This window comes from Phyllostomus discolor, chromosome 9 (assembly GCF_004126475.2).
Source record: "Phyllostomus discolor isolate MPI-MPIP mPhyDis1 chromosome 9, mPhyDis1.pri.v3, whole genome shotgun sequence".
NCBI classification, from domain to species: Eukaryota; Metazoa; Chordata; class Mammalia; order Chiroptera; family Phyllostomidae; genus Phyllostomus; species Phyllostomus discolor.
Genome location: NC_040911.2, coordinates 90,433,623 through 90,450,947, shown reverse-complemented (window position 1 = coordinate 90,450,947; position 17,325 = coordinate 90,433,623). Strand labels below are relative to the sequence as shown.

Genomic DNA, 17,325 nt, shown 5'->3' with positions numbered 1-17,325 from the left:
GGATAGGCTTTGGGGCAGTGGGGGAGCCTGTGAATGGTAACTGTATGCAGAAGTGAATGAGATTTGACCCTGGTTAGAGCATCATCCAGATACACCAAGGTTGTGGGTTCAGTCCCCAGTCAGGGCACATACAAGAATCAACCAGAGAATGCCTCAATAAGTGGAAGGATAAATCAACTCTCTCTCTCTGTCTCTGTCTCTGTCTCTGTCTCTCTCTCTCTCTCGCACACATACACACACATCAATAAATAAAAATATAAAAAAGAAGTGAATGAGATCTGAATAAACACCATCCCTACCCTCGAACACTGTCGGCAAATCAAGAAGCTACATCATATGTGTTTAAACACGTATTTTCATTGCTTTTCTCTGAAATCTTTCTACTCTTCAAACCTGCTGGCAGGTCCACAGCCCAGCTGGCCTCATCCAAATGGCCTGCTAAGGAGGCAGGTCGTGGGGTAACCCCAACATGCCCCCATGCCGTGAACGGCGGGTGAGGGGTAGCATCTCTCTCCTCCAGGCTTGATTCTGATCGCCGCCTGCATGCATTTTCGTGAAGGAGTGTGCAGGCTGCCAACTTCATTGTCATTTATCCCTGGACAATTTGTTAACTTCAAGAATCCTTGAATGCCAACCTGGATGTCTTTATAATTGCTGTCTCTGTCAGAGCCTGTGTGGAAAATGTCACCGGGAGAATGAAGTCAGAAAGCGGAGTTGCAGCTTGTTCCTCGCGAAGGTGACAACGACCGAAAGCATTACTGGCTTTCAGGACAGTTTTGAGAACATTTCCAGCTCCTGAAAGAAAAGATGTTTGTAAAATTGGAAGAGCGAGCCTGCTGACACTGACAGCGCATTCATAATGCGCATGTTAATCTGCCTGAGAGGAGCCAGCTCGCCCACCCAGCGGAAGGCTCCCGAACCAGGAAGAAAAGGCTTTCATCAAAGGCATGAAGGTTTGAAGACATTTGTTATGAACCATAAAAATGAGTGTTGTTTATACTTCTTAAATATGCAGATATAAGAAAAATAAGCAATTCTTCACTTGCTTTCTGCAAAGCGAACGCCACTGCCTAGTTCTGCACTTCGGAATGAGCTCCTTTCTTTTTTGAGTTTCCATTTCCTTGTCGTAGAAGGAGAATTGGACTCAGTTTTTCTCAGTAAGTTCTAAGTTCTCTGCAGTGGCTGTCTGCATTTGTAGTTCTCTTATGAAGAGCATTTCAGTGCGAACCTTTGAAGCTGCTTGAATGACTTCAGAGCTGAGTTGCTCACCGTCGGCTGAAGCGGAGGCCAGCCAAATCCTGCCTGCGGGCCACATGCTGCCCCCTGTCTGATTTTGTGAGCAAAGCCTTGTTGGAACACAGCCACGTCCACTTGCCCATTGTCTGTGGCTGCTTTCCTGCTACAATGGCAGAGATGTGTAGTCACACACAGAACAAGACGTCTGCAAAACTCAGAATATTTGGCCCTTTACAGAAAGTGTTTTCCAACACATGTGCTACAACATTCTCTTAACTCTTTCAACATTCTAAATATTACATAGCCCTTTCACTAAATAGTGGTGTCTTTGATCAGAGAATTAGACCTACTAGGTGCAAGACCTAGTGTAATTGGGTGCAACCAGGTCCCCTCTCAAAAGAGGGATTTGTAATGGGGTCCAGAACTCAGGGTGTCCAGGAATTATAAAATATAAGATATCCTCACTCCTACAAGTCTGAACTGGGGGATGGGACACATGGAACAGGACCATTGAGAGTTACTTTGCTTATCAACTGTTGGCCAGCTTCACACCTGATATGCAAACTGGTTATTTTACATATCTATAACAGCTGGCTAGCTTCATAGACATCTTAAGTAGCTGTGGCTATGCTTTGAGCCAGGGAGATGAGAGTGACTTCAACCCATGACATAACTGGGAGGCAGCTCCCCCTAGTTACAGCATGTTTGCTGAGAGCTTGGAGATGGTTTGCTCTACACCACAGGGCCACACCTGCCTGGACTTACTATGGCAGCCCAGAAAAGCTGGAAACATATGGGAATGCTGGCAGGAGTAGCCAACTGTGGGAGGAGGCAGAATTGGGGATGCAGAGGAAGATTCACAGGGATTTAAACCCAAGCACGGCAGCCATGTGGAAGGGAACCATGTGGTTTTGGGGCTATCCATGCAGTTTGGGGGCTCCCTTAAGCACAGGGCTTAGGAAGCAGGAAAACAAGATGTAGCAGTCATGCAGAACTCTCTCTTAGCAATTTGGAAGAATGCAGGAGAGGCAGTAAGGGAAGGAAAGGGGTGAACGGACTCTCACTGGTGGGCCATGAGAAGGCACCCCGTGGTTTGGATTAAGCACTGGAGATCGAGGTGACACAACTGATGGTGCTGGGAACTGCAGGAAGCCTGCCAACCAAGCATGGGTTACTGGGAAGAACTGAGAGCTAGCCGAGCCACAGACTCCTATTTTTTCCTCAGATGCAATGCCCTGACTGGGCAAAGGGGGGAAGGAAGGACTATGAGTGTTTGTGGGTGTTTTAAGGGACTTTGGGTTCATAACAAAGACATTAAGTCTTACTCGAAGTCTGTATAGCTTTTGAATAAATAGTTCCTTTCCTTTTCACCAAACTCTGGCACTGAGAACCATAATTCCAATTCCCTGGGTGCATGCAAAGAAACCACAGTAAAGGGGACCCCAGGTGGGAGGGGGCATGTTTCAGTAACAGTATCTTGCCTGCCCCCCACCGGGTCTGTTCTGTAACACTAGCAGGTGCTCTAGCAATATTCACATATATTCAAAGGAATTGAAATCAAGATCTCGAAGAGATGTTAGCACTCTCGTGTTCATTGGAACATTACCCACAATAGTCGAGATGTGGAAACAAAACCTTCATGTCCATTGACTGGCAAATGGATAATGAAAACTTGGTATAACATATGATAGAATATTATCCCAATAAATAACAAAAAAAGGAAATTCTGTCATTTGCAATAACATGAATGGACATTTTGCTAAGCAAAAGAAGCCAGACCTGAAAAGAAAAAACGTGTAGGTAGAGCCTAAAAAAGTCAAACTCAGAAGTAGATGGTGAGTAGAAGGGTAGCTGCCAGGGCTGGGGGTGGAGGAAACAGGGATACAAAGTTCCAGTGATGTGAGATAGGCAGGTTCTGGAGATCTACTGCACGGCACAGGGTGCAAACTAATCATATCAAATTGCATATTTAAAATTTGTTAAGAGGCTGTATCTTATGTAAACTGTTACGATGATGATGATGATGATGATGATGATGGCAATGACGATAGTGATAATAATTAAAAAGAGGGCAGGAGAGCCCTGGTTGATGTGGCTCAGTAGATTGAGGGCTGTAAACCAAAGGGTCACCAGTTCAAGTCCCAGTCAGGGCACATGCCTGGGTTGTGGGCCAGGTCCCCAGCGGGAGCCACGTGAGAGGCAACCACACATTGATGCTTCTCTCCCTCTTTTTCTCCCTCTACTCCCTGCTTTCTAAAAATAAATAAATAAAATCTTTAAAAAAGAGGGCAGGAGAAAAGTTTGTGAAACAATGATATGTCCATAGTCTTGCTGGTGGTGATGGTTTCAGTTTGTGCACTTATCCCCAATCTCATTGAGCTGTATACATTAAATGTGTATGGATTTTCACATCTTATCATATCTCAATAAATATTTTTTAAAAGAAAAAGAAATGCTGCAGAGTATACCAACATTTACCCAATATTTGGTTGTCTTTTACAGCACCTTGGGAAGACAATTCCTGTCCTAAAAGGTTTTTTTGACACTCATCAGAGATCTGTGGACCTGTGACTGCTCTATTTTGACTCATCTATGTCACCTAGAGTCCTAGAGGACAGCTCTCTGGATAATTAGCAGGTAAGGGGCTCTCTAGGAGAAGCAGTCCCAATTCCTCCAAGATTTTCTCATGTGTTATGGTTTAGTGCTTCTTCTCTCTAATAATCCATCTCTCGGCATTTCACAGTGTCTCTGTGCTATTTTTACTGTGAATCCTAGCTCTGAACACAGGCCCTGGGTATCCTGAGACTCCTGGGTACTTTGTTCTGAGTCTTGGCACAGGCCACTTCAAACCATTGACACAAGATGACTTTGAACACTTTCATATGTGCTTCTGATGTCAATCCTCATCCTCCCAACTTGTTACAATGCAGTTGGGTTTTAGGTCAATACATTGCATTCAAAATGCAAAATGTGATCTCTTATTTCAATCTATCCAGTTAGAGTTAGGTGCCATCATTGCACCTACTCTACCCAAATCATTCCTAGAATTGTGTTTACCTTTATGCCTAATAATTACTCAATACTTACCCCTTCCATAATTGCTTTTTATGCAGAACTATAAAAAAATTGTCTGAATGAACAATATTCCCTCTTACTGCTATGCCCTTGAACATGCCATGGCCCATCACAAATGCCTTACCTCTCTTCCCAATGAATTTCTCATACCAGTCCTTCAGGCATCACTTCCCCCAGGAAGCCTTCCCCAGCTCCTGCAGGTCAAGTGGGAGGCTCTACTTCTGTGTTGTCCAACACCATGCGTTTACCTCTTGACAGTGTTTATTATACTGTGTGAGCTTATACATAACAGGAATTGTGTCTTTTTCTTCACTGAATCACTAACACCTAGCACATCACAAGCACTAAGCCCATTTTGTAAATTGATGAACAAATAAATGGAGAAGTGATCTGGCACCTGGAAGGCCATTCTAAGGGATCCAGCAGTGGAGAGTGTGGACAGCCTTTCATTGGTCTGAGGCTATCATGTGCCACAATCAGTTGCATTTTAGAGAGTTAAAGCTGCTGTGAATGGAGGCTGAATATATTGGAGGGGCAGAGATTAGAGGTGGTTCATTCAGGAGCAAGACAGTCAAGGCCAAATGGTAGCCACAGAGCTGGAGAAGGGAGAGCAGAATCAAAGGGATAACCTGGCCACAGAAAGGGCAGTACTTGGTGATGTGTCAAATGTGGAGAATAATGGCAACAGAGGACTCCTGAGTGTTTAGATTCCATTCCAAGTAAAGCTACATATTGAAGAAGAGCCTGAAGGTGCTTTGCTTCCTCTATCCATTCTATAAACAAGTAGCTGATTCCCAAACCTGGAATCACCTTGGTTGCTTTTAAAATAACACGGAATCTGAGGCCCAACTTGAGACCTACTGAATCAGAATGGTGTTTGAAGCTCCTAGGTGATTTAGATGATCTTCCAGGCTTTGGAAGTTCTACTTGATTGAAATCCTTGTTCTTCACTGCATTCTTCTGAGCTTAGACAGCTGTCTTCTCCTCTCTGCCCAGTTGGGCTGACAATGGCCACCTCTCCTATTAACTCATTATGTTCCTTATCTTGGCTGGCTTCTGAGGTTGACCGATTTCTCCTTTAGTATGTTTATTGCTTTGCACATGTCTCCTCGCCCCAGGCTTTTATGAACAGTAGTAGTGAACATAATAAAACTTCCTGAATTCAGTATCCTTACCTGTAAAATGGAGATGGCAATGCCTCCTCTTTAAGACTGTTACAAGACAGTGAATGCTAAAGCACACCATACATGCATGCAATATACCAGGTGTTAAATCATCATTTAGTTTCCCTATACTCAGCTAACTGCAAACACTTTTTAGAGCAGAAGCATGTCTTAGGTAGACATTTTCTTAATATCCCAAGGAGTCTAGTCCAGCAACTTGTGCTTATCAGGCATTCAGGGAATAATAAACTAATGAAGAATAAGTCAATGAATCAAGGAATCAGTGAATGAGTGATTTAATGAATCAATGGATGAATCAATGGATGAAGAACAAATGAAAATATTGGTCTCTAGTAATACAAAATTGATTGTCTATAAATGATCATCTCTTATTGTCTCTATGTTCAGAGCCTCCAAACATGGTTATATATCATAATTGTGAAAGAACTCTTTAAAAATTCAGATGCCTAAGTTTTCCCCCAGATCCATGAATCAAGTGAGTGAAGGCCCAGGAATCTGATTATTAAACCTCTCCCCACTGACTCTGCTACACAGTCCATCTGAGGAAAGCACTTCTCTAGAAAACCAGTGAGAGGCCATATTGCTTTGTTTAATTTACGGAGATATGTTTTCTTGTTCTACAGTAGTTATTGAAAGTTAATTCCGATTGGTTGTCCAACACATGCCCATTAAGGTCCAACATCTGTTTAATAGGTATATCCTATTACACTCTTGTACTTAGAGTCACAGTCAAGACCTGACATAATCGGAGACACAGTTTAAACAAACTAATTACATAAGGGCACACAGAGGCTGAGCTAAGCAGGGGCCTTTGAACAGGACATGTGCCTTTAATCAAAACCAGGCATCAGGGGAAAACAAGATACCTCTAGCTGGAGTCACGCAGTCCACTGATTCAATAGCAGATTTTCCTGGAGCCAGCCCACTCTGGGGACTCCCTGAACAATACTGTCACTTCCCACCCCCTCCAGCTCAACACTCAATATTTCTGAGACCAGGCTGGGCACATTGTGACTGATGGGTGGCAGAAAGAGGAAGAAGTGATCCGGCAGATAAAGTGTCTCTGCATGCCTTTTTCAAGCCTGGTGTGTTTGAATGGAAATCTCTGCTGTGGCTCTCCACGAAAGAATGGTCACACAGGTGCCTACTTCCATTCTTCCCAGCCCACTCTCCTTGCCTTGGGGTTGCTCCTTCCAACATTAGCACTTTATCTCAGATTCTGGGCTAGGGTGTCCAGTCCAAGACACTCATTGCTAAGCATTTTACTGTGCGTTTTACACATAATTTTTGTTTAATCCACAACCAACCATCTAAGATATGTATCAATATGTCTTTCTTATAGGAAAGGAGGTTGATTGCCAGAGTTAATTTATCCAGAACCCACCCAATAAGTGCCAGGGACAAGATCAAAATGTACATACTTCAATATTTTTACATTCCTAACCACTACACACAATTCCTTTTCCAAATACAGACAGTACTTCTTGAATACAGCTAAATATGCTGAGAATTATTGCTAAACTTCTCCCAGCAAGCTTACAACACCTACAGCACTTGAATCAGCCTCATTAGACTTGAGCTCTAAGGGGGATATTTTCTGCTTCTTACCCTGTGCACACTTCAACCAGGGCTACACTGGCTGGGCAAATCAGTTCCAAAAAGTCTGTGCACCCTTTCACGTCTGCCTGCCCTACTGAGCTAAGAGTATTTACCTTTGTCTCCCTGGGGTGCGTCATTGTGTAGTAGGCACTAAATAAATGGTTGAGGAATGAACTGAACAATGAATTAATATATCATTTCGGAAAAGCTACTTTAACTTTTGGTGTTTATGCTTACAACATAATATTTAGTTGAAAATGAATTAACCACAGAATAGAATGTTTTTTTTAAATACATAGAATGTTAACTGGGGGTCACTGAAGTACACCTACACAGTTAACTTTAATCTTTAGTCCTTCCTTAATTATCAAGGCCTGCACTTTCTAGCCAGTTGTTGCACAGGTGAACATGGCCAACCTAGGTTGCTGATCCTGTCCTGGGCAACCCCTCCCACTGGAACGGAACTGTTGATGTCACTTACCAAGATCCTTATTAAAACTTGCACCAGGTTCAGAGTCAATTCCAAATGCTGCTGACGTTTTCCAGAGTAAATGACCTCGTAGGAGACCGAGACCTAAAAACATCCATCCACTACTTGAAAAGCTTGGAATGTGACAGCACTTCCCACAGATGTAGACTGATCTTGGCTGCAGCTGGTCCAGGTTTTTGTTCCATCATGTTCTACTTCCAATCTCCTTGGTTTTCCGGTTCCTCCAGGAAGAACTCTCCCTCTGTTGGCCTTCTTGTCTCGCCCCACCTCCTACTACTTCGTGGTCCCCACCTAACTTCTGTAAAGCCTTTGTCTTTATTGCTTTCTCTCTCACTTCTGCTCTGGAAAAATGTTATTACCCTGTTGTAAAAAGATCTCCCTCCTCTTCCTCTCCTTCCAAGCCCATTTTCGAGCTGAGCTCCCTGGTCATCTCCTCTGACATTTCCCAGTTGACTTATTCCACACTCGTAGTGACCATGTGCTCCAAGTTACACAATAGCCCAGGGAACATCAGAGAATAATTCAATGCAGAGGCCAAAGTAACACTTTTCATTTTAGGGCTCTGTGTCTGGGTCAAAAAAAAAACCCTTCCATATTTTGTTTGGTTCTGTTTTGGGGTGCTTTGGGTTTGCTCTTCATCCAGTTAGGAACATCTATTTCAACAAGCACACTTGTTCGTTGTGACTATTGGCTTTGGAATGGTGCTAAGTGCTGTAAGATTGGCAATGGAGGGAAATGAAAATGATGCAATGATTCTTGGTCCCTCCCCACCCCGTACAACCTCACAGTAGAAGCAGTGGGATCCCAGCACCCAAAGTCCCTTCTCATCTCCCAGGTGACTTAGGGGTTCTCTTTTTCAGTAGTAAAATTCTCTTCCCTCCATGTCTATAATATGGTGATGGGCTCATTAATATTTTAAGAAAACATTAGACATTATCATGTAACAAAATGTTTGGGAAATTATAGAGGAAGTCTAGCATAAATGCTCATGTCCAGAACTCCAAATACTAACCAAAATTGTTGAAAGACCTATTTGAAGGAGGAAATTCAAAAATGTGTGATACTGGGAAAAGTACCCAACTTTTCTGAAACTTAGTTTTACCACCTGTGAAATGGAATCAACAACAGTAACACTTCCCTTCCAGTGTTTCACAGATTTGTTGTAAAGAAAAAATAACATGTGGTCAAGTGCTTAGAAAACTGTAAAGGTTCTCAGCAGATGTGAGTTATTACATCACACCCAGAGTTCGGGAAGACAATTAGTCACCTACATTATACCAAGGATTGAACTGTGATTAATGCATTCACTTTGGAAACTCCAGAAATTAATAACCATTTGCCATACATTCATTATGATCACATTAATCATTATAATTGATTGGTTAATTAGCTAATTATGGTTATAATGGAGATGTCATATGCATTTCCAGAGGAATTCTTTGGAAATTCAACATTAATTAATGCCTGACCTTATCTTGATGCTAAGCAGATCATGGGAATGGCCTTCTTGCATTATTTTGCTCAAAAGGGACTTCACAGAAGAATATGGTGGCACCGGCATCATGATTTTCTGAACACTGGGCTTTATTTGGGGAGCAATGAGAATTTTTGAGAATTCAAAAGCTTAGAGCTATTTTATTTTTATAAGTAATTTAAAATTCTTTTCTTGTGCTTTGTAGAAGTCCCGTACAGGACACACAGGTCCATCTCTACTATTCTTGCTCCTCACAGCAAGACTTTTCCCCACATGGGAACAGTAGCACCTGGGAAAAAAACAGGAAGCAGTTAATGAGCACTAACTACCTGCCTGTGTTTTCTGGGGCCACAGAAACAAAAGGAAGGATCTAGCCTCTGTCCCCAAGAATCTCAAAATTTTCTGGAAGCCTCAGAAGTGGAATAAGGAACATAGAAATTCAGGAAAGCATGCTGTTAGTGATATCGAGAAAAATAAAATCAATTTTATTATGTGTCCTTTTTTTGTTATGGTGTACAAATTTGGGAATGCTTAGAAATGAATTTAAGGGAAACTGGGGAATAATTTTTAAATGAGACAGGGAATAGTCAGTTGTTTGCTATGTGAATGGGATAAAATACTAGATTTTGGAAGTTTCCAAAATCTGGAGATTAGCTAAATCCAAATGAATTAAAAGCAGGCAAGTGCAGCAAATAAAGCAGTTACACATAACTTTGCGATCCCCTTAACTGGTGTTTATACATCTGGGTGTGTTTTGTCTTCAAAGTGAAATGTCTTTAAGTCATAAAAAGTTAAATGAGTGGAAACCTTTGTATTATGGTTTTCCTGGATGGTAAAATCACCTTAGTCATCACTGAAACTTAAGATATACAACATTTGGGACACATTACAAAATCCATAAAATAGGGTATCATGGAAGATTAATGTCTAAGATTCTAACTGCTACTATTTCAAAAAAAGTAAGTTTTAAAAAATAATTTGAATGTATCTATTAGCACAAAATATTAATTTTCTCCCAAGACACAAAGTTCAAATATAATTATGTACAATGCATTAACAGGAGAGTTCTGTGATTTTTAATGTGATCAAGTGATTTGAGCCAACGTTGGTTTTTCTTCTTAAGAAGAGGTGAAATACAACCCTAGTAACACATTTGGAATAGTCACAATTAAATTAAGGACTTGTAAGTAGAGTCATTCAGGGTGATAAAAGGACACAGAATCAAGCAGCTTATGGAAGCTGACCACACAGGGGTGACAGGGAAGGGGGAACTTCCTGGAGAAGGATTTGTGTTAGCTCAGATTCTCAGAAAAGGAGACACTAAGGATCAGAAATGCAAGGGCTTTCTTGGCTGTGAAAGGAGAGTGAGCTAGAAAAGGTGGAAAGAGCTTTGAGATCAAGATGCAGATCTGATGTCCATGAAGAATGGGAGGAAGGAAGGAGGATTAAAAAGTGAGTGTTCCAGACTGCTGAACAGTTCCAAGAAAATTTCACTCAAGACAGTAAGTAATTAGGAGGACAAGAGTTCATTCCAACCTCTCCATCCCTGTGAAGCGGGTCTCGTGGTTACATGCCATGTTATGTGGGCTTCCATGCCTTGGGAGCTGTCATTCCACAGGCCCCTGTGCAATGGTGGGGGTTGAAGCTCTGAGGACAGAAGATGCAGACCAAAGGTCTGTCCCGGCAAGGACTACTGTTGACCTTTCCAGGCTGGAGGAGGCCCCAGGAAACCGGATGGCAGGTTGAGCTCCTCAAGAAATGGTGCCATGTCAGTGGCTCAGTGTTGGTCACTTGCTGACAAGTTGGACATCCAGGGATGGCAGCAGCTAGATTGGCCCGAGTAAGTGGAAGTTCATGTTATTGAGCCCACAGTAGCCTCCGTCTCTGTCAATTTGGGTCCCTCCGTCCATGTGCTCATCGTATCGGCCTTACGGTGTCTGCAAATGGAAACTGGCTAATGTCAACTGGCTGAGTCATTTTGTCCAGTCGGTGGTTCAGTACCTCCTTCATGGATAATGCTTTCCTGTGGGACTGAGATGTGATACAAAAATGTTTATATTTTCTGTCCACTCCCACGTGTCCATCCACATGCATGTACCCCAGGCTTCCTTGTCTCAGAATTTCCAGTTCTTTTCCTTCCAGGCTCTTCACCAGACAGCCAGGCCATTGGTCCCTGCCTAAGAATCTAGATATAGTGTCATCTTGGGCCACTTCTCTTTCCATACAAAGTAGATGAGTGGATGGATGATTGTGTTATGACTAAATTGTGTTCCCCCAAAACCCATATGTTAAAGTCCCCCCAATTTCCTCATAATGTAACCATCTTTGGAGCTAAGGTCTTTAAAGTGGTAATTAAGCTAAAATAAGGTTTATAGGGTTGGCTTTAATCCACTTTGACTTGTGTCCTTATAATAAAAGAAAATTAGGACATACAGAAAGATATCAAGAGTACAGGCACACAGAGGAACAACCACGTGAGGACACAGTGAGAAGGTGCTGTCTGCAAGCCAAGGAGAGAGCCCCTGGATGAAAACAAACCTTCCCACCCCTTTATCTTGGACTTCAGGCCTCCATAACTGTGAGAAAATTAATTTGTGTTGTTTTGTAGCATTTTGTTATGGCAGCCTGAGTTGACGAATACAGACTATGTTGAGCTCCATCTACTGGGAAGATTTTTCCCTGTCTGCTGTCTTTGTAGGTGTTGTTCCCTTGATGTCTTTCAACTGTCTGAGTCATTGCATTACATGTATTTTCCCTCCACTGAGTCAACTTTCCAGATCACCAGATTAGCAACTGGGCTACCAACTCGTGCCAAGGACTATCTGTGCTCTGTATACCACTCAGGGTGAAATCCTGTTTGCCAGATGAATGGTGAGTGAGATTGCCCCCCAGCCCCATCTTACTGCCTGACACCACTTGTGTTCATTCAGGCTCTCTGAGAAGGCAGTTAGATGTGTAGGAGATTTAATACAGGGAATGTTGGTAGACAAATAGGAGCAAGATGCTGGAGAAAGGCTAGAGAGCCTTCAGGCCTGATACCTGTGGAAGAATGAGGGAAGGGAGAAAAATGGATAGAAGAGTTTCAACCTCAACACTGATCTGAGAACATGTCAGCTGGGCCAATGGCAACTCCTCAAACCAAAGTCACCTATTATAAAAGCGTACAAACTTTTAATTATAAGATGAACATTTTAAGATGTATAACACGGTAACTATAGTTGATAATTCTGTATTGTATAACTGAAATTTGCTAAGAGAAAACTTGTGTTCTCACCAAAAACCAAAAAAAGCTAAATATAAGAGATGATGGATGCATTAATTATGTTGATAGTAAGAATGCTCGCACAATATATGTATCAAGACATCCTGTTGTATACTTAAAAAGATATTACAATTTTATTTGTCAATTATACCTCAGAAAAAGCACAGTCACTTATGGAAAGAGTCCTGAATCTTGCAAGCATGTACCAGAAGGAGTACCCTCTACTGCTCTGAGTCACTGGTGTCTCGTGGGAGGCATGGGTTAGGTGTCACTGTTGGGGCAGCAGCTGGGAGTCATCAGTCAGTTATATCCCCTGCAGGAGGATTTCTGAGCACATCATTGTGCTCACCGGGCAATAAAAAGGTAGCCATAAGGTGCCATATTAATGTCCAACTACTGGGAAGACACAAATGGCACCATTATCCAAATGGCACTTATCACAAAGTCTTGGCAAGTTTTAGGGCAGGGTCTTGATTCTTGTGAGAGAGCAAAAGAGAGAGAGAGATATGAGGCTGACTTCTCTGAAACGCCAGTTCCTTTGTTCTCCCGTCAGCTATGATCAGCTGTTTGGCAGGAAGAAGAGAGAGAGAATGAATGAGAATGAATCATTGAACTCACTCCTAGCTCAGGGAAATATTTTATTGGATTTGTTTCGCTTTGATGCTGATTAAGCCCATGGGGTAGAGCAGACCAGTGAGTGAATACGCGGGCTGTGGGAGGGAACGCAGGGTCTCCCTATGGTTGCTGTACCATGTTTGTAATTTATTATTAACTATCTCTTCTGTGCCATGGTCCAGGGGGCCAGCTCCTGGGGCCAGAAGTGAGGTTCACCCAGGCAGATCAGACGGAACATTTTATTTACTGCTTCTTTCCTTAAATCTAGTATGACTCAACCTGGCCCGAGGCAGAAAAAGTTTGCTGGACCCGGACTTAAAACAGTGAACTTTGGGAGAACTCGAAGTCAGACTACTGGCCACACTGGCTTCACTTCCCACCTGACAACTTGGCAAGATCGTGGTGGAACAAATTTATGCCTTTGATGTCATGGGCTCGTTCTAAGAACCTAAATAAACATTTTTTTTAATGCTGATCATCTACAGTGTTTCAGATATCATGTTATGTTCCCTGAGTTTGTTCTTTCACTCAACAGATATGTATCGATAGCCTACTCCATGTCCAGTGTTGCATATACCAAGTGCGAGAGATGGGACCATGAACAGAGCAAATGAGACCCCTACTTGGGCTGATGGGAAAGTGAAGAGTACAGGATATCAGCAATATCAAACTAAACCTGAAACACAATCATTTCAGATGATGTTAGGCCCCATGAAGAATGCAAAAAAAAAAGTGAGTGATGTTATAAAATTTAATCTTCTCTAATCATCACTTTAGGCAATTGCTGATACTCCTGTGTTGTCAATGACAAAAGAGATGCTCTGAGAGGTCACTTAACTTGAACAAATTCCAATACCTCCCACAGGACAAGAATGGAGATTTGAACATAAGCCAGGATCTCAGCCAGTATGCTAACCTAACTTATGCCAATACACTTAAACGTCTCAGCTCAGCTTCTGATCACCTCAAAGAGCCCCTCTCCCTGGTTTGTCCCTTGCACTGTATGTTCCAGCCAAATGGTTCCCTGTACTTTCTGGAAGATCCCAGAATCTCTTGCCTCCAGCCCTTTGCACAGTCTGGCCAAGAGTTCCCCCAAGTGTCCCATGCTCTCCCCAGTGGTTCTGGGACATGAGTTCACATGACTCATGGACACATCTTTGAGTAACTCTGACTCACCTAGAGACAGAGTAATTCTCCTTTCAAGTCTTTTTCTCCACGTCCGATTATATTGAGAAGAGAGTTTAGTGCTAGACAACCATTTTTGAACACTTGCTGAGTTCCTCTTTTAAAGGATGATTTATTGAGGTGTAATCGGCGTACAGGTATCATAACTTTTTTTTTTAATGTTCTTGCTCATTGTACCATCTGCATCAGTTCTGGTTCAGTTTCAATTTATTTTTCTCCTCGCGATGGGTCATAATTTGTTACTTCTTCGCATGCCTGGTGATCTCTGATTAGATGCAAGCAGTTCCCAATTTTACCTTGTTGGGTGCTGGAAATTTTTATAGTCCTCAAGCTATGCTTTAGCATGATCCTGGAGGCAGTTATTTGGAAACAGTTTAATTCTCTGGGATCTTGCTTCTAAAACGTGTTAGGTATGATCAGAGGAATATTCACTCTTAAGCAGGGCTAATTATTCCCCACTCCTGCGGCAAGACCTTTACATGAACTTGAGCCCATGCTCCATGAATCACACAGTTTTCCAGTCTGGCTGGTGGGAGCAGGCACTATTCCCAGGCTTCCCAGCATGAGCACAAGATACTTTTTCTCCATCCCTTCCCTGCACAAATGTACTGATCACTACTCAGGTGAACGCTTGAGGAGGGCTCTCCGCAGAGGCCTGAGGTTCCTTCCCTGTGCAGCACCCCGCCCCGCTCAGGACTCTGTCCAGTGAATTCTGGCTGCCTTCACCGTCTTGCACGCTGTGCTGTCTCCTCAGCTACCAGGCTCCACCTGGGCTTTCTCTCCCTGCACTGCAGCCTGGGGGTTTTTATATTCCTGTAAGTATTCTTTAGCTTTGTTCTAGCACGAAGTTAAATTACTTGGAAACGGTTTGGTCCTTTGGGGTCTTGCTTCTAAGATTTGTTAGGTAGGATCAGAGCGGTACTCAGTGGAGGACAAATGACTCCCCAGGCATGCAGCTGGGTCAGTCTCAGGGCTCACCTCATTTTTTACCATCTCTCAGGGATTGCTGTCCTTTGTTGCCTCTTGTCCAAGTTTTGGAAACCATTACTGCCTACATTTTGTTGGTTTTTTGCTTGTTTTATTATGGAGCATAAATATAGCCCCTCGTAGTCCATCTTAGCCCCAAACATAAGTTACCCCCCTTCATTCCCCCGCCGCTCCTTTTTAAAAAAAGATTAAGCAGACCCCAAAGCTTTGCATCGGCAAAAATACACAGCTAGAATTTAATAGCTTTGTTTTATTTGCTTTGAATTTATTTTATGGTTAATATATTTATAACAATCAATTCTGCTTTTCTGTTAATGGTAGTATCAAATATTTCCATAGCTAAATGAATTTAAGCTTAAAAACGTAAATCAATGTAAAGAAAATAGCAAAGAAACAGCAGAGACTGTGCTAAGCAGAGAAATCGGATTAGTACTCGCTAGGGGAGTGGGGAATGGCTGAAGTTCCGATCTCATTGTGCATGCTTTCTGATCTGACTGCCTCCCAGCACCTGAACTGCTCCTTCCTGTACTTCTTGTCTGTCCCCGCTCTGCCACCTTTTGACCCACCCTGTGCTGATCCCTCTGAGGGCAAATGTCACATTGCAGTGATATTTTTATTCTCTGCATTAGCCTCCTTCCTTTCCCTCTAGGCGTGCCACCCAGTCCAATAGCAACATGATGCTTGTTGATACCGGGCACTGCAAATGCGGCTGGTCTGAACTGAGATGTGTCCAACACTGGGTTTCTGAGACAGTACACAGAGAATTTGGGATATCTATTAACAACGTTAATATTGAGTACATGTTGAAATAAGAATGTTTAGGACATATTATATTAAATAAAATGTCCTTTAAATTAATTTCACCTTATTCTTTACCTTCTTCATAACATGACTACTAGAAAATTCCACAGCGTGGATGCAGTTTGCCTTCTGTTTCTGTTAACAGCATTGCTAGAGATGTATCGTCCATCCACACATCCCAGCTCTCAGAATGAGTAGTTAAATGAGTGGCTTTCACTGGATCTAGAGTTCAAAGAGGGAATACAGAAAGCTTGGAGATGACAGCCTTAGTCTCTTCATCCATGTGATGGGGTGATGGTAACACAGGCCTCATAGAGACAGTAAAGGTAAACTGAGATAATTTATGGAGAACTCTTAGCCCTGGGCCTGGATCAACGGACATGCTCAAGAGAAGGTAGACATTAAGGGGAAAGTGTCTTCCCTTAGAATCACACCATGTGAAAGACTTTAGCAGCTGGGTACCAAGAATTAAGAAAAAAGATTCTTTTCAGTGCATTTTCTCATGCTTATCATGCAAGGGTTTCACACACTTCACATGGTTCATGTATAAGGACCCAGCTCTGTGCTTATAACACCCTTCACCTCATGCCCATCCCCCTTACTTATTGGTGTTCTGATATCTCGTTACTTATGAGCCATGGTTGTGTGTGTGTGTGTATCAGTAAAACACTTCCTTCCAGGTCTTATCACTAAAAATAACGTACTTGTAAATTGCTTTATAAATTATTTATCGTGAGGGGCTTCATCATTGAACAAGTGCTACAATGTACTGTGAAAATGGGGGGCAGAAGGACTGGGGGTGAAGGAGGGAGAGAAGAAGGCATCAGAATCACTTATAAATAATATATTCATTGGTCAAAGAAAGTTATCACCTTTTATGAAGTGTTTGGAATGTGTCTTGCATACTAAGCGGGCTTCCTCCTGCCGACTCCTGCCTGGGTGATGTGCCCAGCTTCTTCCTCCCTCCATCTCTGAATTTGGTGATTAGGATGCCATTTATGTACTTCAGCCAAAGCCACAATTGCCACGTCTCATCACCTGGAAATAAACAGCAAACAGGGCCGAGCAGTGCTGCTGAGGAAATGCAAAGATATGTTGGCAACTCCCAGGAGGAAGTCTGGGTCCCTGAGTGGGACTCTGCATTTGGTATTCATCGCGTAAGTGCTACGCCTAATGAAGGCATTTGGTATTCATGTGGATGTCACATGTATTTCCAGAGACGCTGGGCTCTCATTTAGCACGGGTTAATGGACACCTCTATTAAAGTGTTATCGAAAGTTTGACATTCAAATAACCCAGTTTAAAAATCAGACAAACCTAGACATTAAATCTGAAGAAAAAATGTAGGAGCAGGAAGTATATAAATGCCAACTTTAGAGGACAAATGGTTGATCCAAGTGCTTCTCTCTCCTTCAGT

General features: G+C 42.5%; 1 long non-coding RNA gene across 1 annotated transcript; it reads right to left on the bottom strand.

Moving 5' to 3' along the window:
- Positions 1-337: 337 nt before the first annotated feature.
- On the bottom strand, positions 338-17,032 carry LOC118496838. Its single transcript, XR_004899398.1, has 2 exons — positions 16,781-17,032; positions 338-795 (listed from the first exon to the last, which is right to left on the bottom strand). It is a non-coding gene; the product is annotated as an uncharacterized LOC118496838 (long non-coding RNA).
- Between the last annotated feature and the right edge of the window lie 293 nt (positions 17,033-17,325).